The sequence below is a fragment of the Oncorhynchus mykiss genome, chromosome 17 (genome assembly GCF_013265735.2).
Source record: "Oncorhynchus mykiss isolate Arlee chromosome 17, USDA_OmykA_1.1, whole genome shotgun sequence".
Classification (NCBI taxonomy): Eukaryota; Metazoa; Chordata; class Actinopteri; order Salmoniformes; family Salmonidae; genus Oncorhynchus; species Oncorhynchus mykiss.
Genome location: NC_048581.1, coordinates 51,216,457 through 51,239,834, shown reverse-complemented (window position 1 = coordinate 51,239,834; position 23,378 = coordinate 51,216,457). Strand labels below are relative to the sequence as shown.

Below are 23,378 nucleotides of genomic sequence, written 5' to 3'. Positions count from 1 at the left end.
ACAATCATGAAGTGGAATGACATTTATTGGATATTTCGAAATTTTTTAACAAATCAAAAACTGAAAAATTGGGCGTGCAAAATTATTCAGCCCCCTTAAGTTAATACTTTGTAGCGCCACCTTTTGCTGTGATTACAGCTGTAAGTCGCTTGGGTATGTCTCTATCAGTTTTGCACATCGAGAGACTGACATTTTTTTCCCATTCCTCCTTGCAAAACAGCTCGAGCTCAGTGAGGTTGGATGGAGAGCATTTGTGAACAGCAGTTTTCAGTTCTTTCCACAGATTCTCAATTGGATTCAGGTCTGGACTTTGACTTGGCCATTCTAACACCTGGATATGTTTATTTTTGAACCATTCCATTGTAGATTTTGCTTTATGTTTTGGATCATTGTCTTGTTGGAAGACAAATCTCTGTCCCAGTCTCAGGTCTTTTGCAGACTCCATCAGGTTTTCTTCCAGAATGGTCCTGTATTTAGCTCCATCCATCTTCCCATCAATTTTAACCATCTTCCCTGTCCCTGCTGAAGAAAAGCAGGCCCAAACCATGATGCTGCCACCACCATGTTTGACAGTGGGGATGGTGTGTTCAGGGTGATGAGCTGTGTTGCTTTTACGCCAAACATAACGTCTTGCATTGTTGCCAAAAAGTTCAATTTTGGTTTCATCTGACCAGAGCACCTTCTTCCACATGTTTGGTGTGTCTCCCAGGTGGCTTGTGGCAAACTTTAAATGACACTTTTTATGGATATCTTTAAGAAATGGCTTTCTTCTTGCCACTCTTCCATAAAGGCCAGATTTGTGCAATATACGACTGATTGTTGTCCCATGGACAGAGTCTCCCACCTCAGCTGTAGATCTCTGCAGTTCATCCAGAGTGATCATGGGCCTCTTGGCTGCATCTCTGATCAGTCTTCTCCTTGTATGAGCTGAAAGTTTAGAGGGACGGCCAGGTCTTGGTAGATTTGCAGTGGTCTGATACTCCTTCCATTTCAATATTATCACTTGCACAGTGCTCCTTGGGAAATCTTTTTGTATCCAAATCCGGCTTTAAACTTCTTCACAACAGTATCCCGGACCTGCCTGGTGTGTTCCTTGTTCTTCATGATGCTCTCTGCGCTTTTAACGGACCTCTGAGACTATCACAGTGCAGGTGCATTTATACGGAGACTTGATTACACACAGGTGGATTGTATTTATCATCATTAGTCATTTAGGTCAACATTGGATCATTCAGAGATCCTCACTGAACTTCTAGAGAGAGTTTGCTGCACTGAAAGTAAAGGGGCTGAATAATTTTGCACGCCCAATTTTTCAGTTTTTGATTTGTTAAAAAAGTTTGAAATATCCAATAAATGTCGTTCCACTTCATGATTGTGTCCCACTTGTTGTTGATTCTTCACAAAAAAATATAGTTGTATATCTTTATGTTTGAAGCCTGAAATGTGGCAAAAGGTCGCAAAGTTCAAGTGGGCCGAATACTTTCGCAAGGCACTGTATGGTCGTTAATATTTTAGCAACCCATCTCATTGTTTCAACCAGACTGCATTTCTTTTTCTACCTTTAACCTATTTTTGCTCAGTGTTTACAAATACTAATACAGCACCTGGAACGGTTGAGTCAAATGTCCACTTTCATAAATTATATTAATTCATCAAATAATTGAATTTTTTCTATGATTTGAGCATAGAGGGAAGATAGAAATGCATGTAAATCTCTCCATATATGTGCTGACAAGTATGACCGGTCGTTTCCATGGCTACCCGTGCACATAATGTGTATTTTTATAGTGAGTTTAATTTTTATATATTTTTTTACCTTTAACCCACTAGAGTCGGATTCCGTGCCCCCGATGAAATCTAATTAGCATAATACAAAAATCCCCATCAACATCTGTCGGTTTAAACTGGAGATATCTGGGGGCAGAGCCGATGTCGCCCTTCCACATCTGCGGTGAAAGGTGGCAGAGCTAGAGCGGTGTTTGTCAGACCATGAGACATCCTGTAAATCGGTCTTCTCACGAAAAGGCCTGTAGTGTCCGATGTATGAACATTTTAAAATAATTTCATATGTTAGCTTTGTAGAACACACTGGAGGCCCAGTGCAGTCAAAAACATGATTTATTGTATATATTTCTACACTATGTGGTTGGAATAATACTGTGAAATTGAGAACATTATGATAATGCCCTTTTAGTGTAGAAGCTGTTTGAAAAGACCGCCTGAAATTTCAGCCTGTTTTGGTGGGTTGGAGTTTTGGCCTTCCATGGTGACATCACTGTGCAGTAAATTTGTTAAATAGACGAAAAGGACACAGAGTTACAAACCTCTCTGCCAATAACTGCTCATTTTCAGTTGACCCCTCTCCTCTCAGACCACTCCCAGACAGTCCTACCAAAATTCTTGCTTGAGAAAATGCTCTTTGCTAAGAAGGTACTTAAACCGCTGCCTTGGAAACAACCACTGCATTCATATAAACCACGTATCATCAGTAGCCTACATAATCTGCTGTATTTGGGTTATACACAATTCACTATGTATTTATTTGGACAGAGGAGCTAAAACTTGGCTATACACTACAGCATTTTGGATTTGAGATCAAATGTTTTATATGAGGCGAAAGTACAGAATGTCATCTTTTATTTGAGGGTATTTTCATACATATCCGTTTTAGCATTTAGAAATAAATGCACTTTATGTATATAGTCCCCCCATTTGAAGGTGGCATAAGTAATGTACGTAATCAAAAGTTTAGTATTTGGTCCCATATTCCTAGCAAAACTTGCTGGATACATTTGCAGTTTGTTTTGGTTGTGTTTCGTATTATGTTTTTTCCAAATGTATTTAACCTTTATTTAACAAGGCAAGTCAGTTAAGAAACAAATTCTTATTTACAATGACGGCTTTTCCGGACAAACTTCCCCTAACCCGGAGGACGCTGGGCCAATTGTGCGCTGCCCCACGTTCGTTGTGAACAAATGTTGTGAAACTAGTTTCAGCATCATCTCTGTAACTTTGCCACTCATCATTACTCACCATTCATTCATGATTACCCAGAATCATGGTAGCACCCAGAATAATGTAGATTTGCTCAGAAACATTACATTCTTATTCTAATGACTTGCCTAGTTAAATAAAATGTTTAAAAAATATTAATAATGTAATAAAAAGTAACTCAAAGTGACTAATTTCTATTGGGCCCAAAATAATCCGAAACACTATTTAGGCCTATAGGTACATTCTTATTCTACTAAACTTTAGGCTACTTGTGGAGTCTTAATCAAACATGTATTCCTGTATTGGGGACATGTAACCAGGCCTAGGCCTAAATTGAACCATTTCATGAATCACACCGTGGAGGGCAGAGCAGACAAGCTACAACGCAGACCTGGGACGGAATTATGATAATTATATAGGTTTCCTGATGCCATTACGGGACTATTCAGGCGATCATCGATTCAACTGTTCAAGAGAAACGATCATGTCTCCTCAAGGATCCACTTTAAATGGGTAATCCCGATTTTGTCCCTCCCTCTTTCTCCCTCCGCCCGCCTCCCCCTCCCGCTCCGTGGCGGCGCTCGCTTCAGACGCTGCATATCTCTTTCGTTTTTCCAGCCACGGAAATCGGTGAACCGATCTTTCTATAGTTCGGAGATTGGTCGCGTTTATCTGTACTTTTTACCGCGGATGGACGTGAACCCAGTCACAATTTAGCCTAGACAAAACAAGAAACCTTGCGGAGTGAATCTATTGGGACTGCTGCTGTGCATTCGGACCACCAAGAGGATCCTTCCTCTGCGCGATATTTTCCTCCTATTTGGAAAGGAAGGGTGTTAGTTTTCGAAGTGAAATCTCAACAGTTGGTTTCCATTTGGGACTCATAACGCGTTGGTCTAGTTTGTCACACACTTCACGCCAAGTTACCGATATCTAAAACAAAAGGAAAATCTACAAAGTTCCACGATCAAGCCCGTCTCTGTGCAATGCCACAGTTGTCACATCGGAGCCCAGATGAGGAAAAAACAAAACCGTAGGCTATAGCTTGCACTTCTACAGCACGCATATTTGCGCCGATCACATAGTGGTAAATCCCATCTCACTGATTTCTTTCCCCATCTCAAAGGCACAATATCAATATAGGCACTGATTTTTTTGTGTGTATGTGTGGTGTTTTTCGGTGTCAAACTGTACGCCTACTCACTGAAATACCTTTTGCACTACCCAGCTCTGACAGAAGCGGAAGAAGACTGAGATACGGGATAGTGGATTTACCCGCTAGTGCAGTGTGATTGTGTGTGTTGGTGAGCTGAGAGGAGCGCTCACTTAGACTATCTCCCGCCGTCTGGTTGTCATGTAGGCTACCTAACCGCCTGACTGCCCTCAGCATCCGGGTAAGGACTGCTGCCTCTACCCTTCTCTTCCAAATGTCATGTTATTTTCCACAGGTGTATGAGTGGAACGAATTAATGGTTTCGTGCGATGCGTGTGTTTTGCACTGGCTCTACCAATGCAACCATCCGCCTGTTGTCTGCAGATAACGAGTTCAGTCTTGCTGGGAGAAAATAGTCAAGTTGCAATAAACAACCTCCCCTGGTTTGGTAATAAACACTGATGTTTTATAGGTGGGAACAGCTAATTTCCGAATGGGGGGTGCGGCTACTATTCAGACAGGGAGTCTGTGTCCTTCACCAATGAGTGTTTGTCGCAACAGTTTGTCTCAGGTAGAAAATGAATGGTTGGTCATGTCTGGGGAGGCATTTTATGCGCTCGTGGGTTTATCCTATCGTTTTATTTGGAGAATCCGCGTAAATGTCACAGACGGCAATGCGCAACTGTCATCAGGGTCGTCTCGTGTGTATTTGATCGTGCTCGCGTGTGCGTGTATTTATCTGCGCGTAGCTCTGTGTCTGCATTATTGGATACGCCGGTTTAGCTTGATCCATTAGTTGTTCCTAGTTCAGATTCTACATGTCAATTGTAGTGAATGGTTGTGTTTTTTTTGTTGTTATTACTCAAACAGAATGTTTAGCTCGAGCTTCGAAAGAGAAGAGACAACCTTGTTTAATTAACAAGCGCTCGTTCGTGAGAAGTAAATCCTTCTTACATAATTTCCAAGGGATGGGCATCGGCTCTCCTCTCCATTCTCCTTCCTTTTTCTGGGTGTGTCCTCGCGCTATTGCGTTTCTACAGGGGGAGACCCCGCAAAATCTGCTCGTGACTATTTTTCAGATTGTGTGACCTCCAAAGGAGGTCATCTGCGCTGTTATTTTCCTCCGGCAGCGGAGTGTCAGGGACCACGGCTATTATTGCAATATTATTATATTCAGAACATTCAGGTTGATCTCACCCCTTTAAAGCCGGCCTTTATCCTATATACGCACTTTCACCTTCACTCTAGACTAGACTAGACTAGACTAGGTGTGACTGCTGCAGTAAACTGAACATGTCTAATCATACTGTAGGCTACACCTTCCCCTCAGGAACAGCCTCAGAAAAACATTACATATTTAACTTATTGACTACTATTTGTTGTGTGTTTAAATGCTGTAACATACAGTTCCAGTCAAAAGTTTGGACACTGACTAATTCAAGGTTTTTTTCTTTATTTTGACTGATTAGACCTTGTAGAATGAAAGTGAAGGCATCAAAACTATGAAAAAACACATTGAATCATGTAGTAACCTGAAAAGTGTGAAACAAATCAAAATATATTTTATATTTGAGGTTCTTCAAATAGCCACCCTTTGCCTTGATGACAGCTTTACACACTCTTGGCATTCTCTCAACCATCTTCATGAGGAATGCTTTTCCAACAGCCTTGAAGGAGCTCCCACATATGCTGAGCACTTGTTGGCTGCTTTTCCTTCACTCTGCGGTCCAACTCATCCCAAACCATGTCAATTGGGTGGAGGCCAGGTCATCTGATGCAGCACTCCATCACTCTCCTTCGTAGCCCTTACACAGCCTGGAGGTATGTTGGGTCATTGTCCTGTTGAAAAACAAATGACAGTCCCAGGCCTGATTCACACAGTCTCCTCTGAAACAGTTGATGTTCAGATGTGTCTGTTACTTGAACTTTGAAGCATTTATTTGGGCTTCAATTTCTGAGGCTGGTAACTCTAATGAACTTATCCTCTACAGCAGAGGTAACTCTGGGTCTTCCTTTCCTGTGGCGGTCCTCATGAGAGCCAGTTTCGTCATAGCGCTTGATGGTTTTTGCAACATTGAAATCTTCCGTATTGACTGACCTTTGTGCCTAAAAGTAATGATGGACTGTCGTTTCTCTTTGCTTATTTGAGCTGTTTGAGCTGTTGAGCTGTTTTTTATCAAATAGGGCTTGCTTTTGTATACCACCCCTACCTTGTCACAGCACAACTGATTGGCTCAAATTTATTAAGATATTAATTCTACAACTTTATTAAGGTGCACCTTTTAGTTGAATGCATTCTGGTTGAGAGAATGCCAAGTGTGTGCAAAGCTGCCATCAAGGCAAAAGTGTGGCTACTTTGAAGAATCTCAAATATAAATTATATTTTTATTTGTTTTATACTTCTTTTTTTTCAGTACTTGATTCCATATGTGTTATTTCATAGTTTCTGGTGCCTTCACTTCATTCTATATTGTAGAAAATAGTACAAATAAGGAAAAACCACAAGAATGAGTAGGTGTGTCCAAACTTTTGATTGGTTCTCTATGTATAGCATCGTCTGTCACAGGCATCATTATTATTATTATTATTATTATTATTATTATTATTATTATTATTATTATTATTATTATTAATATAGTGTGTCTCATTCATCTCTTTGACTGAGGGAATGTTCTGTGTCCTGTCTGTCAACTTGATCAATTAAACTCACAGCCTGATCAATAACACTCACATTATCAATATAGTAAATGACACTGCATGCATGCATAGTGCTGTGTGTCTGTCCTGTCTTTCTGTCCCGTCTGTATGGTGATATGCCGGTTATTTATTATCTTGGACTGTCTGAAAAAGGCAGCAAACATCTCTCTAAGTGTGTTTCGTCCCTCTGATAAAGGGTATCGACCTTTTTTATAGCAGAAAGTAATTGCTGGTTCAAGACGCACTCTGAACTCCATCGTACTCCAGACAGAACAGCAAATGGTGACGTCAGCTTCTCAGTGTGACATTTGTCATATAGATTGCGTTCCCCTCCGCAAACGTCGCCGGCATCCACCAATGGTTGCATGCCACGGCGTCGACTGACGTATTGCTGTAATATAGTACGTGAGCTGATACGTAAGATGCCTATCCAGGTGTTGTAAGATCTGGCAGGGGTCAGCAACTTCTGAGCAGAGGATTGTGTCCTCTGTCCTTGTCCCATGATCCCGTGGGACATCCTTTTCTGCCTCGTTAATCCACTAGTCACATGCATGAGTGACTGCCCCGGTGTCTCCGCCATGCCACTCTCTGGAAGTCACCCTCTGAGTTTTGTCAGCAACACGTGATAATGGAGGTCCCTCAAAGCGAGTTAGTAGGGGCAAGGGGGGTGGTTAGGGATTCACAAAATCTCATCAGTCCCATCATAAAGACATCATGGCTACCGACCGTAATCATTCCCAGCTTCCTACTGGTCCATCTCTTCTATCTAATCAGCCTCAGCTTTCTTCTTGCTCATCCATCCTTCAAATCTCCACTGTGCCCGAGGGGACTTGTCTACCAAGGTTGATGGGGGAGGTTGCCCCTTTAAGCTAATATATACCCTTGGGACAGTATGCTACTCTTCAGTGTTGGTCCCAGGGGCCCACAAGGATAATAATATATGCCATTTAGAAGACTGGATTGCACTCCCTGTACTGTTATGAATTCCCTGTGTCAATTGAACCCACAACCTTTGTGTTGGTATCATCAACAGAGGGCCACACGGAGGCACATCCTTATTGTCCAGGGTTTGAACACAGACAAAACTCTGTCAGACTGCACCTCTTTGTCTAAACTGTGTTATTGTGAATGTGTCTTGCACACGTTGCTACAGGGTTGACGGGCTCTGTGTTACGTGTTTTTATTAGTTTTTATTGGGTTTTGTTCGTCCGTATTGTGGTGTTTGTTTTGTTAGTGTGTTTTTTTTAGGTGTTTGTTATGCTAGTTGGTGTGTATTGCGGACCTGTAGGCCTGTAGTGTTATTGTGCCGCAATTATTCCATATATGTGACTACCATAATTAATATTCTAGTATTCACTATGCTGCATCGTCCCAACTAATTGTACATGTTCTACATTTTGTCTTGCACTCTGGGTGGGCTTGGGTGGCCTGCCAGAACTGTCCCTCTAGGAAACCTCATCAGTAGAGATCTAAATAGAATGTAATAACCTAGCAACTTCCAACGTCCATTATACTCACTTCTCTTGTTACGTTTTTAATTGTATTTTCTTCATGTAACCAACACCGCTAACCCATTATTGAAGGTTTTTCTACAAGACTGTTTGTTCTGGGCAGTGACGTTCCAATTCCCGATTTGAGTGGGAAGAGGGGAACATCTTCCAAAAGGATTGGGCTCATGCAGAGGCTGACCGGTTTATTTTCCCTCGTTCAAATCCCCCGCTCCTCAACCCTCTTCTTATTCCACTCCTCTCTTCAATCCCCCCCCCCCCCCCCCCCCCCCCCAATTCCTCCTCATGTTCAGGATTGAGTGAACTAAGAATTGAGTTAGTCTCAGAGTCACGATTCATAGCAGAGGTTAAGCCCCCGAAACCAAGAGCCCCTTTAGCACCCTATCTCATCTCAGAAAGGGCCCCACACACACACACACACACACACAAAAACACATACGCACAGAGAGTGTTAAGCCTGCATTGCTGGGTGAGTTTGTTCTGAGTCCTATCCCATCTGGAAAAGAGAGAGGAGATAGATAGATATAGGCCTGTAGTGTTATGGTGCTGCTACACTACATGACCAGAAGTATGTGGACATACGTTGATAATATCATTACAAAATCATGGGGATTAATATGGAGTTGGTCCCTCCTTTTGGTGTTATAACAGCCTCCTCTTCTGGGAAGGCTTTCCACTAGATGTTGGAACATTGCTGCAGGACTTGCTTCCATTCAATCACAAGAGCATTAGTTAGGTCGGGCACTGATGTGGCTCGCAGTCGGCGTTCCAATTCACCCCAAAGGTGTTAGATGGGGTTGAGCTCTGGGCTCTGCAGGCCAGTAAAGTTCTTCCACACTCCACCAAACTTTACAGTTGGCACTATGCATTGGGGCAGGTAGCGTTCTCCTGGCATCTGCCAAACCCAGATTCCTCCTTTGGACTGCCAGATGGTTAAGCGGGATTAATCACTCCAGAGAACGCGTTGCCACTGCTCCAGAGTCCAATGGAGGCAAGCTTTGCACCACTCCAGCCGACACTTGACATTGTGCATGGTGATCTTAGGCTTGTGTGCGGCTCCTCGGCCATGGAAACCTGTTTCATGAAGCTCCCGACGAACAGTTCTTGTGCTGATGTTGCTTCCAGAGGCAGTTTAGAACTCGCTAGTGAGTGTTGCAACCGAGGACAGACGATTTTTACACGCCACACGCTTCAGCACTCGGCGGCCCCCTCCTGTGAGCTTCTGTGACCTACCACTTCGCGGCTAAACTGTTGTTGCTCATAGGTGCTTCCACTTCACAATAACAGCACTTACAACTGACCGGGGCAGCTCTAGTAGGGCAGCCATTTTATGAACTGACCCGTTTGAAAGGTGGCATCCTATGGCGGTGCCACGGTGGAAGTCACTGAGCTCTTCAGTTAGGTCATTCTACTGCCAGTGTTTGTCTATGGCGATTGCACGGCTGTGTGCTCGATTTTCATACACCGGTCAATAACGGGTGGGACTGTTAATAACCAAATCCACTAATCTGAAGAGATGTCCACATACTTTATATATAGTATAACTGCCAGGCACGCAGAGATGCGTGTCGCCACCTGGGTGTATATAATATGTTTTATGTATAGATTTAGTCTAACACACACATGTGGGTGTGTATATGTCCCAGTTATGATATCAGCAGTATTTTTGCTTCATCACAAACAAGGTACTAGGGTAGTGAATTGATGTTATATTCAGGCTGTAAGCAAGAAAAGTTCATCTACAAAGCTGGAAGCTACTGGTATCTTCTTGCATTGTAAAGTGTTCTAGACTGTAATGGACATTGTTTTGCGAACACTTTCGACATTTCTAGCTACATGCCATATTGCATTATTCAAAGGCACTCAACCCTAATTGTTCCTGTAAGTCACTCTGGATAAGAGCGTCTGCTAAATTACTAAAATGTAAATGTTAGCTTCTGTGCAGCATAAGTGGTGATGCAGGCCAGACTCCATGTGAGTGCAGTGGTTCAGGCTAGAGCTAGCAATGAGTAAGTAGAACAGGCACGTTGCGCTTTAAGGGGGCATCGGCTGCACTGATAGACTTGATTCTCTCTCAATCAGTAGACGACATGAGACACATTTGATAGAAGTACCGAAGGGGAAAAAATAACAAAATAATTATAGTACCGAACCGTTTTTCCTGTTCTTGTATCGAAAAAGTACAGAAGTTTCGGTATACAATGCAACACTCTTCTCTTCTCTCTGCTCTCTCCTCTCCACTCCGTTTCTCTCCTTTGTTCGTCATCGTGGCAAATTTGTTTTGAGTGTTTTTGTTCTGTATGTGTGTGTTTAGTCATGATGAACTTCTCGTTAAGGTGTTGCAGACTGCTGCTGAGGATGTGATGAGCTGTAAGCAGGCTCCATCAAGTGTGTGTGTATGTGTGTGGTGAGTGTGAAGTGACAGCTCAGCGCACACACAGCTGCTAGATGTGTTGTGAGTTGTATTAATAGAGCGTGGAAGTGAAGTGTCCCCTGAGAGTCCCTGTGGTGCATTGTGGGATTGTGGCGTGTTGACAGGATCGACACAGAGTAGAGGTGTGGGGGGGGCGTGCGGCTTCAGCTCATTATCACAAAACATCACTGGCGTACTCATTAAGACAAACACACACCGGTTTCTGAACACATGAAGTTGTCATTGTTGAGTTCATCTATGGTGCCAAACAATGTGACTCTTTGTCCCTGCTGCAAGGGTGTGTGTGTGTGGATATTAGCAGACAGGCAAAAAATGTGGAACACTGACGAAGAGGTTGGATTGATTAGAAAACATGCTAATGAAGGAGAGAACGCGATGGCGAGAGAGGCACAGAACGATAGAGAGAACAGGTATGAGTAAGGGGGGGGGGGGGGATTGTGACCGAGAGCAGGAGGAGAGAAAGTCCGAGGCAAGAGGAATATATGGAGACAGTGAAAGAGGGCCATTTAACATATGCTGTCGGTGATGAAACCGGTGTGACTCTAGTACCCAACCCAGATGGTTGTTTACATTGAGAGCACACCTACATTCATACACACATAGTGAAGCAAGGGACTCTTAGATAGTAGGCTACTGAGTTATTTCCTGCATTCTTTTATCATCCTCCGCAGCATGGTTAATGCACGCCCGTTTGTTCATTGTGGCTTTATCTATCAGAGCAAATTGTTGACGATCATAAATAGCAAGCCTCTGCATTTTAGTAGCACACTGTCTCACATCTTTTTTATTTTTAGATATTCAAAGCAAAATATGCTTTTTAGATCATCACAGTAGTGTTCAAAAGAAATGTCCTGTCTCTCGCTATACCTATTATTGTTGCCATAATGATTTGTTGTTTTTAATATCATAGTCTGTCCCACTTTGCTTGGCTTTGCCACTCTTGCTATAATAAAGCTGATCTGAAGCGGAATTTGAGACGGGCAGAGAGGGAGGGAGAGAAGAAGAGGGAGAGTGGTGAGGTTAGGATGAAGTGTAGTCATTTACTCGAACCAATGGAATGTATTTGCACGGAGGGAGGGAGGGACGGAGGGAGGGAGGGATGCACTGCACTGGTCGTGGAGCTCACGTTGGCTCCAGGGAAGGAGCGCGACGCATTGCACTCGTTTACTGAACTCACTATGTATGGTAACAGTACGGCAGTTAAACTCACAGAGGAGAGGTGGATGAGGGGACAGGAGAGGGGGTGGGACAAAGGGGTCCGAGGTGGAGTGTTGTAGGCGCAGAGGAAGTGGAGATCTGGATGGTTTCCTCATGTTCTGTGTTCCTCATGCATATTTTCTCCTCGCCATTTCACTTCCTGATATTTTAACGACACTGGGCTGAGGCCTCTCCCTCTGTCCCTCTTTTACATCTGTTTGTGTTTATGTAGCCAGCTTTTGTTTGTGTGTGTGTGTGTGTGTGTGTGTGTGTGTGTGTGTGATGTAGTTGTTTAGTTAAATGTGTGTTTAAGTAGCCAGTGTATGTAGTTCTAGTGCTGTAGTTGTTTGGAAGTCTGGCGGTAACAGTAACACACGTCAGATGTAGCTGCCGGGCCCAATGCCAAGAGGGAACTCTCTGCCTCACTGCCTCCATCCCCTTGTTCTCTCCCTCTGCCTCCTCTGCTCCCTGTCTTTCGTACCCCCCCCCCCCCCCTCGTTTTCCCCGTCACTCCTTTTTCCTCCCTGTCTATCTCTCGGTTCATTCATCATTCTCCCTTCTTTCTCTCTCTGGGATGGGGGAGTTGGAGTGTGTGTGATGTAGTTGTGTAGTTAAATGTGTGTTTTATGTAGCCAGTGTATGTAGTTCTAGTGCTGTAGTTGTTTGTATGTTTGGAAGTCTGGGAGTAACAGTAACACACGTCAGATGTAGCTGCCGGGCCCAATGCCAAGAGGGAACTCTCTGGCTCACTGCCTCCCTCCCCCCCTCCATCCCCTTGTTCTCTGCCTCTCTCTGCTCCCTGTCCTTCGTACCCCCCCCCCCCCCCCCCCCGTCACTCCTTATTTTACTCGTCTATCTCTCGGTTCATTCATCGTTCCCCCTTCTTTCTCTCTCTGGGATGGGGGAGTTGGGGTGTGTGTCAGGGGTCTGATCTGTCCACCCAGACCAGCCTCCAGACAGGCGAGTGTTTTTATAGCGGTCACCGCCTTAACCTCATGTGCACATACACACACACACACACACATATCGTCACAGAGATTAACTGCTCGGATATTTATGCGCTACAATAAGCTAGTTTACAAATCACACACAATGCTATTAAAACAGTGTTTTGTATTAAAACTGATTGTGCATCGTTAGCTGTTGGTTATGTAATGAGGTGTGTGTGTGTGTGTGTGTGTGTGTGTGTGTGTGTGCGCGTCCTGTGTCTGGAGCAGTGAATGGGGGTTGAATGCTGAATGTTGTATTTGGGTTGAGAAACAGGGTGTGGTGCTGTTTGGACATTATTACTGAACACAATGAGGCTGAGCTGTTCTCTCCTACTGCGGCTGTTTACTGAATATATATATATATATATATATATACACACACACATACACATACACATACACATACACACACACACACTCACTGAACTTCATTCAGTTGACTGGCCCAACATCAAATCCAAAATGGAAGAAGGAAATAGGAATATTATACTTAAATGAAATGTCTGGAAAACCTGAAACAGACCTTACCGAACTGTTCCACTAACGGAACAGAAGTTATTCCACGTTTTATACAGCATAAACCAACCTACATGTCCGTTCATTCCTCTGACAGAGTTCGAAAACATTTAGTCTGCTGTTATAAATGCTCAGTGGTGTTAATTGAATTAAACTGGCTAGTCTGTGTGTATCAGAGTTCCTGCTTATTTGAGGTTTAGGACAAGCCTTTCCGTGTGTGTCAAACAATCAAAGGTGCCGTTGTCCTGGACCTAAATAGCTCTGCGTTATGATCATATGAATGCTGTAAATAACGTGTTTTTCCACTGCTGCCCGACGTGCTGGTCCCATTTAAACAAGAGGCCTTACAGAAGGGGAAGGGGAAAGGGAGAGCGAGTGGGTGCGGAGACCGAAAAGCACATGGGTGCATTCATACCGATGCTGTATGTATTGTGTAGTTCCTACACGCCTCTTTTGTATGGAATGAAACATCTGATCAACTCTATACATCGCGTCTAGCTGCTGAGTAAGCTGATTGTGTCACAGAACCGAGACAAGGAGAGTGGATTCTAGAAGAGCGAATGAGGACGACGCCGTATAGATTGGGAGGACTGTGAGATAGGATTGTGAGATACGCCCGTCCCGTCCCACAAGTATCAATGGCTCTCTGTGTTTGCGTCACTGTCTCAAGCAAACCTGGTTAGCACACATTCCAGTAGCATTAGCATGACTTCATTTCAAACAAGCGGTGGCAGTGAGGTAGGAAGGCTGGTGGTTTGCTGAACACACTGAAAACCACGACATTTGTTGTGCCTCGACATCTGGGACCATCTTGTGACTGCAGTAGAGGAACAACCTTGCAACAGTCATCTGAAGCTGACAAACTCATTTTCCTAAAGAACTAGCACTTCTCTCTCTCTGTGCGTGTGTGCTATTACACAATGTTTGTGTGTTTCCAATGTCTTGAGGGTCGAATGAGTCTCGTTCAGTCTGAACACTTGTCGCTTTAGTAAATCATCGCTAATTACACAATGTGACCTTGCTGCACATGCCAAGTGTTATTTGTGACATTTAGTAGTAGTCAATGTTGGCCAACATTGGATACCCCCTGCTGTTTATATATATACTGCTCAAATCAATCACACTTCGGTGAAATCAATCTGTCCACTTAGGAAGCAACACTGATTGACAATAAATTTCACATGCTGTTGTGCAAATGGAATAGACAACGGGTGTAAATTATAGGCAATTAGCAAGACTCCCAATAAAGGAGTGGTTCTGCAGGTGGGGACCACAGACCACTTCTCAGTTCCTATGCTTCCTGGCTGATGTTTTGGTCACACTAGTGGTTTGGGTTGTAGACTCCGTCTCATGCTACAAGTGGCTCAGGTAGTGCAGCTCATCCAGGATGGAACATCAATGCGAGCTGTGGCAAGAAGGTTTGCTATGTCTGTCAGCGTAGTGTCCAGAGCATGGAGGCGCTACCAGGAGACAGGCCAGTACATCAGGAGACGTGGAGGAGGCCGTAGGAGGGCAACAACCCAGCAGCAGGACCTACCTCCGCCTTTGTGCAAGGAGGAGCAGGAGGAGCACTGCCAGAGCCCTGCAAAATGACCTCCAGCAGGCCACAAATGTGCATGTGTCTGCTCAAAACGGTCAGAAACAGACTCCATGAGGGTGGTATGAGGGCCCGACGTCCACAGGTGGGGGTTGTGCTTACAGCCCAACACCGTGCAGGACGTTTGGCATTTGCCAGAGAACACCAAGATTGGCAAATTTGCCACTGGCACCCTGTGCTCTTCACAGATGAAAGCAGGTTCACACTGAGCACATGTGACAGAGCCTGGAGACGCCGTGGAGAACGTTCTGCTGCCTGCAACATCCTCCAGCATGACCGGTTTGGCGGTGGGTCAGTCATGGTGTGGGGTGGCATTTCTTTTGGGGGCCGCACAGCCTTCCATGTGCTCGCCAGAGGTAGCCTGACTGCCATTAGGTACCGAGATGAGATCTTCAGACCCCTTGTGAGACCATATGCTGGTGCGGTTGGCCCTGGGTTCCTCCTAATGCAAGACAATGCTAGACCTCATGTGGCTGGAGTGTGTCAGCAGTTCCTGCAAGAGGAAGGCATTGATGCTATGGACTGGCCCGCCCGTTCCCCAGACCTGAATCCAATTGAGCACATCTGGGACATCATGTCTCGCTCCATCAACCAACCACAGACTGTCCAGAAGTTGGCGGATGCTTTAGTCCAGGTCTGGGAGGAGATCCCTCAGGAGACCATCCGCCACCTCATTAGGAGCATGCCCAGGCGTTGTAGGGAGGTCATACAGGCACATGGAGTCCACACACACTACTGAGCCTCCTTTTGACTTGTTTTAAGGACATTACATCAAAGTTGGATCAGCCTGTAGTGTGGTTTTCCACTTTAATTTTGAGTGTGACTCCAAATCCAGACCTCCATGGGTTGATAAATTTGATTTCCATTGATCATTTTTGTGTGATTTTTGTTGTCAGCACATTCAACTATGTAAAGAAAAAAGTATTTAATAAGAATATTTCATTCATTCAGATCTAGGATGTGTTATTTTAGTGTTCCCTTTATTTTTTTGAGCAGTGTGTATGTATATATATATATATTTATTTTTTTATTTTTTGAATTGTAATCCAGAGTAATGTCACTTGACAGCATGCCTCTGAGTGATTGGTTAGAAGACAGGCTCAGGGTCATTGGCTGACGTGGGGTGTTCTGCCCCAGAATGCAACACAACACCGGGTGTTTAGCCAAGCCAGCATATAACCTACATGAATGGAATTAGAAGTGGAACCCAGCTAGTCATTATGAATGAAACCATGGCACCAGCAGAGGCAGTAGTAACATGCCATCCAACCAAGTGGACCGATCTCCCTCCGTAATATGATTCTGCGCTCTACTGTTCACTCCTGATACGTGTCATTCTCTTCCAGTGCACCGCAGTTCACCATGTCCCATTCAAATACATTTTGTACTACTTGCTTCAGTTTAGTGCTTGATTTCATTAGTCTCAATTCATTGAATATATCGGGGAGTTGGCTGTAGGCCTGTACAGCTCAGCCATTGTATCCCAAACAAGACCACCATAATTCTGAATCAATCTTTTGTTAACACCAAAGCAGGCCTGTTGGGGATAGGGCCAGCCCGTGACCACCGGTGTCTCTGGGATCAATCGAACAAGAGGTCAGCTGAATAGGGTCAGGACCAGATGTAGTTTTTCTGTTGCCTCTAACCTCTGACCACACACACTGGTAGCATGCTCAGTGACACCACGCTCCAGGGTGACTGGTTCTATAATGGGTCTGTCAGTATAAGAGCTGTTGTGTTACCGTCTCAAAAGTAGACCACTTTAACAGCGTTTTGTTTTTCTTCCTCTGTGAAACTGTTGACTTCCTATTGACACAATGTCAAGCTGTTAGTCCAAAAAGACTTAATCCACTGCAAGGTACTTTACTCAAAAATTGAATACTGCCAGTAGAGATTGCATCCTGTGCATCACATTTAATGTAAAAATATCTCCACTTTTAAAAGCTCCAGTCGTGGAGAGCCCGTTTTTAGAAGTAGTGTGTGTGTGTGTGTGTGTGTGTGTGTGAATGGGGAAGCAGGTATGTGAACAGGCGTTCACCCCGAACCCTGATTTGTGTTGGACTCCATACAGGCTGGGATTTGTGGGAGGCTGGTATGGTGCCTCTCTCGTCCTTAAGCACTGGTACGCTCCCTCTCTCTGTCAATTGATGCAGTTAGATGTATCTGTGTGTGAGAGGGAGAAGGGAGGGGGAGGGAGAGAGTGATGGAGAGAGAGGGATGATATGACTGGCCTTTATCTGAGGGACCTTCTGCGCTATCTAATAATCACTGCTGTAGCCGTCCCAGCCCCCCCCCGACACACACACTTTTTTTCCAATTCAGGGGATTTATACACTCTCCTATCCCTCAGCCACCCATCTTCTCTCTCCCCGCCCAATCTCCTTGAGGTATTGTATGTGGAACTTGCCGCGAGAGGTGCTATGAGGGAAGGGGGAGGGGGGTGGGTGGAGAATTAGGCATTGGTGGCTAAAGGGCCGTCTCTATTTCTCCCACAGAGCGCTTGGGAAATGAGAGCTTCAACTTTGGTTTTTGCAATATCATGTCAGATGTTTACTTAGCAGCCTTCACGCTGTGTAATTAGCATAATTACACACTGTCATCTAACCACCTGTTGGTTTTAGTTTTTCAATGTCAGTCTCTGTAGCCAGTGCCTAGACCTACCGGCTCTGTCTCACTTCAGAATTAGATGTACATCCATGTTTCTCAAATGTCAAATTGTTAAGGTTGTGGTGTTTTTGAAGTTAAGTTTAGGCATTAACTCGGAATGGTTAAGGTAAGGCTTAAGGATTGGGATAGGCTTAAAGCTAAAATATAAACACTTTTTATCATTTGTTCGAACTTGCAACCTTTTGGAATCGGAGGCAGACACCCATCCGCCATCCCGAGTGGCGCAGCGGTCTAAGGCACTGCATCTTAGTGCAAGAGATGTCGTTACAGTCCCTGGTTCGAATCCAGGCTGTATCACATCTGGCTGCGATTGGGAGTCCCATCGGGTTTGGCCGGGGTAGGCCAAAATAATAATTTGTTCTTAACTGACTTGCCTAGTTAAATAAAAGTGATTTTTTTTTTTTTTTTTTAAATACAAAAATATTTCACAACTGAAACCTACTTGAAGGTAACAGCGCTCACTGTTGCCCCTGGTGGTCAGTTTACACATCTCCTGACATGGATGGATGTCAAATACTGACTTGTATCACGGGTGACCTGGCTGGCCTAGACAGCAAGAGATGACGGGGGGACGGGTTAGGAAAGGGGCGATGGAGGGGAGAGAGAAAGCTGAGGAGGGTAGATGGAAAGGAGATTCAAAGGGAAAACAGGGGCGCAGAGAGGACACTAGATGAGAGATGGTGGGGAGAATGGGAGTAAGGGAGCGGGGGAGGAGCGGGAGAGTGGAAGACTGTTGAAAGCTCTTCTGAGCGATTCTAATTAAGAGATTAGCATATCCTCTGAGACTGCTAGCGTAACCACGGCCTGCTAGCACTAACGGCCAAGACATGTCGCAATTAGGAGAACAAGGATCCGCTGGTGCTAAAGTAGACCTCTCTGAGCTTGGTCCACACACATACACACACACAGAGAGGACAAGCAGTCAGCGACGCTTCGCCTGAGCTTGTTTAAGACATGTCCTATAGCTCCAACGACAGACTACTGCAGAGCTACAGGCTTACATGGACTGTTTCAATGTTCACCAGAAAGGGCTTCCCTTTAAATAGCATCGGTTTAGAGGCCCCGTCTTTTCTGTACATGGGTGTTCAGGCCAACACAAGCTCATCTGTACCTGAGGATACCTCCACATCTGATCAGGCGCTTATCTGAACCAGGTGACAGTATCTCTTCATCCAGCCTGGATGTAGGCTCAGCCCAGTGGAGGTCAGCTGCCAGCTACCTCATCCGAGGCCTGGTCTAAACCTGGTCTAAATCAAAGATGTTTTCCCCTCCCTGTGAGCCCTCTGGTTCTCATTAGCCATGGGCGCTGATTGAAAAGGCTTTATAGAGCACAGATGTTGATATGCACTTCAAAGGAGTCCCCTTCAAAGTCCCCTATAGGTAAGAGTGCTGAGAGTGGAATGACTTGGTTCATTCATGGAGGTGTAACTATTCATTGATACAGATCTAGGATCTTAATTTGAGCCAGTTTTCTACAGCAGGAAAAGAATCCCCCAGCAACAGGAAATGGGATTATGTGAATTATAATGAATTGGCATTTCTTTTGTAGGGGTTAGTACATTTCTCGTTAGGGAAAATCAAGTCTGACATTTTTAAGTGGAATTTACAAACCTTTTAGAAGCCTTTTTAAACCTTGAATACATTACAAGTTTTCATTTCTTCCTGTGCAGGAAAATTCTCAGCAACAAAAGTGATCAAATTAAGATCCTACATCTGTAGGTGTTGCAATAGCCTGGACATCCCCGGCTGTAAGAGATATTGGTCAAGTTATTACTATAAATAAACAAAAATGTATCTCTAATGACAAATGAATATATGCTATAAATCTGGGAACCAGTCTGTTTATTGGAAAATAAATTGTACATGAAGACCTGGCTTATAAGTGACCTTAACAATGACACTTAGAACAAACAAAAAAACAGGGATATTATTAATAATTGATTTATCTGAAGGTATATTGATGAGCCTAGTATCACATTCATGAATTCGTATGTTTTCTAAAGCTTGTTTTGTATCAGAAAACAACAGATAAAATGATTCAATGGCTACAGGATGAATGATAATGGCATATGATCGATACAGGGAATGTATGAATTAAAAAAAAAATATTCCAGCAAATTGTTAGATGATATTCTCAATTTGGATAGACCGACATTTACACACTCTACTTAACAGGTCACGCGGGTGCATACTGTGAAAGACTATTTCCTATATTTCTGTGAATGGAGGGACAAACTTAAAAGGGCAAGTAATGGTTCAGTTCTAATGTTTAAATGATCCTGTTCCAATCAGAAGTTGCTATATCCTTTTTTGGGCACCCGAGTGGCGCAGCGGTCAAAGGCACTGCATCTCAGTGTGAGAGGCGTCACTACAGACACCCTGGTTCGAATCCAAGCTGTATCACAACCGACCGTACCATAGGACGGTGCACAATTGGCCCAGCGTCATCCGAGTTTGGCTGGTGTAGGCCGTCATTGTAAATAAGAATATTGTTCTTAACTGACTTGCCAAGTAAAATAGTTTAAGTTTAAATAAATAAAATATAAAAAAAATAAAAAAAATATGCATCCATAGATTCTTGAAGATTGTAACTTTTTTTAAATGCCTCATGAGCTTAGTTCAACTGTTGTACACCATCACACCCCAAAATATAAGCTTGTTTTACTCAGTTTTGTAAACAAACACTATAAAGTCTCAAAACATGGTTGAAACTATAATTTTGATATCATGTATGGTCAGTCCTTGCATCCATAGCTCTGTCTATGAATTTGAGTGGTTACGTTTCTCCAGCCCCATCCCTTAGATTTTTACCACAACGGGGCGGGGAATCTAATTTGTTATTGTTTCTACTGATTATTGCTGCTTTAACGTTAACCTAAAGAGCTACACATTACACCTCATGCCAATGCTGGGGAGAGAAAGGCCAGTTTAGTTGTGTAGTTACAGTCAATAGATAGAATGGGGGTCTTCGGATGTTGCGCGCTGACACCGGGTGGTCCTGGGCTGTGCAAGGCAAAACGGTCGTTGGCCTTCTGACTGAGCTCTTGACGGGATCAGTCCGATGCAAGCTGGTAATCTGGAATCCTTAGCTCGGCTTCAATGGGAAAATGACAACTCGCAAGAGGAAGTCCTTTTTTCGGTAGTTCGTCTAGAAGTCGTCTTGACAGTCACCATCTGACAGCCAAAACATTCACTGGAACGAAAGTGTGAAACATTTTCCGCTGTTCTTTTCTTCCTCCATATTGAGGGGAAGGTTGAAAATGTCCCGCCAAACCATCTGACCCTGCTGATTTGGTTCAAGCTTTGAAAGGGGGAGAAAGCCATGTAAGCCTCTCCTAGGGTTGGTATGTTTGTGCCAATAGGATAAATTAGGAATTGGTCCATAAGTGTCCATAGAATGTTCTGCGTGTACCATACACTCACAGAAACAGTCCTATAGTGAATGAAATGAGGTTTGCCATTCCAAGGCACCAAACCGCCATTGGTTAGGTTACACATTGCATGATTACTTGTGATGCGCATATTATACCTTGCAATAACATAGGAAAAAAACGAAATAATGTCACACAACGTACTTTACACTAACCCCAAGATGTTATGAGTCCTTCATGTTTGATGTGCTGTTAGGAAAGGTGGTCTCGATCTTGGTCCGTTGTTGAATGAGTAGGCCTATTTTCTTAGAATAAGACTTGTCACTTTCCATGGTCAAGTGGAAGTAGGCCTCTCTGGATCAGGACTTTATTGCCCAGTCATATACTGGAGAAAAAAAGCATTCCAGCTGGGGCTCTTCTGGTTTGTCCATAATATGTTCTATAGCCCTGGATGAAGATAGCGGGCTTGATTGGGGCCTTTTCCTGGTCAAGCCTGGCTTGAAGGGACTTCTTCTGGCCAGTGGGGTCAACAAGGGTTCCTAGTCTGAAGGGGGTTTATAGGCCCCTGTACAGTAAAAGGGTTGATGTGACGTGAGCGTCCACTCCTACACAGCTATGTCTATGCTACTAATAAACCGTGTGTGTGTGTGTGTTCATTTAGTTTTTTGTATTTGCACTCAAGAAAATATAAAACAAGATGAGAGATTAATACGCAAACAAAAAGAATGCAGGAGAGGTACAAACTCAAAGGCTTGTAAGTCACCTCCTTTCAAGTATTCATAACACAAACCACACAACAAAAAGAACCTAAGGCAGATAAACAAATAAATAGAGATTTACACACAACAAAAAAAAGAAACATGATGAATTATGGGGTAAAAAAATAAATTCAAGTAACATGCAATATGAAAACAAAGTGGCTAATTGTGGCTGACGGTTGGTTGAGGTGTGTTTTGTAGTACCCCTCTGTTCGCCTGCGCTCATCTCTGAATGTCAACCTCGTGTTGATTGGCCGGCTGTAATGGAAGCCTAAGTCATCTGTCAGTGCAGTAAATTCCCACTAACAAGTGTACACACACACACACACACACACACAATCACACTGATCACACGCGCACACATAGCGTAGAGCTGCCAAGAGTAAGGACTTTAATTCAATGACAGCAGTCAACCATGATCAGTGGCAACATTCCCAGGTGAGATGGAAAACTTACGCACGTGCGTATTCGTGTCAACTCCAACCACAACCCAAGTAGAGTTAACACAACTTGTCCTTCAATGTTTAAAAAAAAAAAGCCTTTTACCTGAATTTGCTTAAATGCCTGTTGCAGGAATTTGCTTTTTTCTCGAGCTTTCACCAACTCGGACAGATGGTTGGATGTTGTTTTTAGAGCTAGGTTTGGTTGATCTGTGAGTTGATGTTTCAACAACCCTTCTTATGGGACAGAGGGACCAGATTCACATTCTAAAGAGTTTAAGATGAGCCTGGGCCAAAACCAACAGGATCAGCTAGAGATGAGACTCTGTGTATTTGGCTACTAGTACAAGGGACTGGCTTTTGGCAATTGTCCATGGACTCACCATCACTATGGCAACATGTAACATATCCACCTTTTCTTCACTTTCTTTCATGGGCACTGCTGTCCCCCCCCCCCCCCCCCCCAGACGTTTCTCTGGTTAGTTTTGTTTCTTTGTCCTTTGGTCTCTGCATGAGTCAATTCTCTCTATTTCTGCCCTCTCTTTCCATGTGTTTCATTCTTACTCACCATGTCCCCTCGCCCTTCATCTTCCCTCTCGCTCTATCTCTTCCCCTCTCTCTTCGATTCTTCTTCTTCCTTCAAACATTTTTAGCTCAGTCTTTCCTCTTGTCTCTTTCCATGTGTCTCGTGCTTACTCACAGTGTCCCTCCCTCTCGCTCGCTCGCTCTCTCTTCCCCTCTCTCTCTTCTGTCATTCTTCTTCTTCCCTCAAATATTTTTTGCTGTCTCTCCTCTTCTCTTTCCATGTCTCATGCTTACTCACCAGGTCCCTTCCTCTTCTCGCTCTTTCTCTTTCCCCCTTTTTCTCTCCCCCTCCCTCTGTCTATCGTTCTTCTCTCCTCAAACAATTTTAGCTCAGTCTCCTTGTCTCTTGCCTCTTGTCTCGAACATACTCGCTATATTCCTTCCCCTTCCTCTTTCCACATTTTTTTCCTCTTGCCTCTTTTGCATAAATCTTTTTCTCACTTACTCTACTCTTTACCTCGGTCTCAATCTA

At 43.9% G+C, this 23,378-nt stretch overlaps 1 protein-coding gene across 9 annotated transcripts in view; it reads left to right on the top strand.

Annotated features, from left to right (window-relative positions):
- The window catches only part of LOC110493206 (plasma membrane calcium-transporting ATPase 1), a 162,759-nt gene that overhangs the window by 3,038 nt on the left and 136,343 nt on the right, over positions 1-23,378 (top strand). For 3 of the 9 annotated variants that reach the window (XM_036950060.1, XM_036950058.1, XM_036950056.1), the window contains exons 1-2: positions 3,556-4,081; positions 4,223-4,388. The exons of 1 other annotated variant lie outside the window; for it this stretch is intronic. The gene's annotated coding sequence lies outside the window, so the exon portion shown is untranslated. Of the gene's footprint in view, positions 1-3,555; positions 4,082-4,222; positions 4,389-23,378 lie in introns of those variants that run through there. 5 more of the 9 variants (XM_036950057.1, XM_036950050.1, XM_036950052.1 and 2 more) reach the window with 4 other exon arrangements.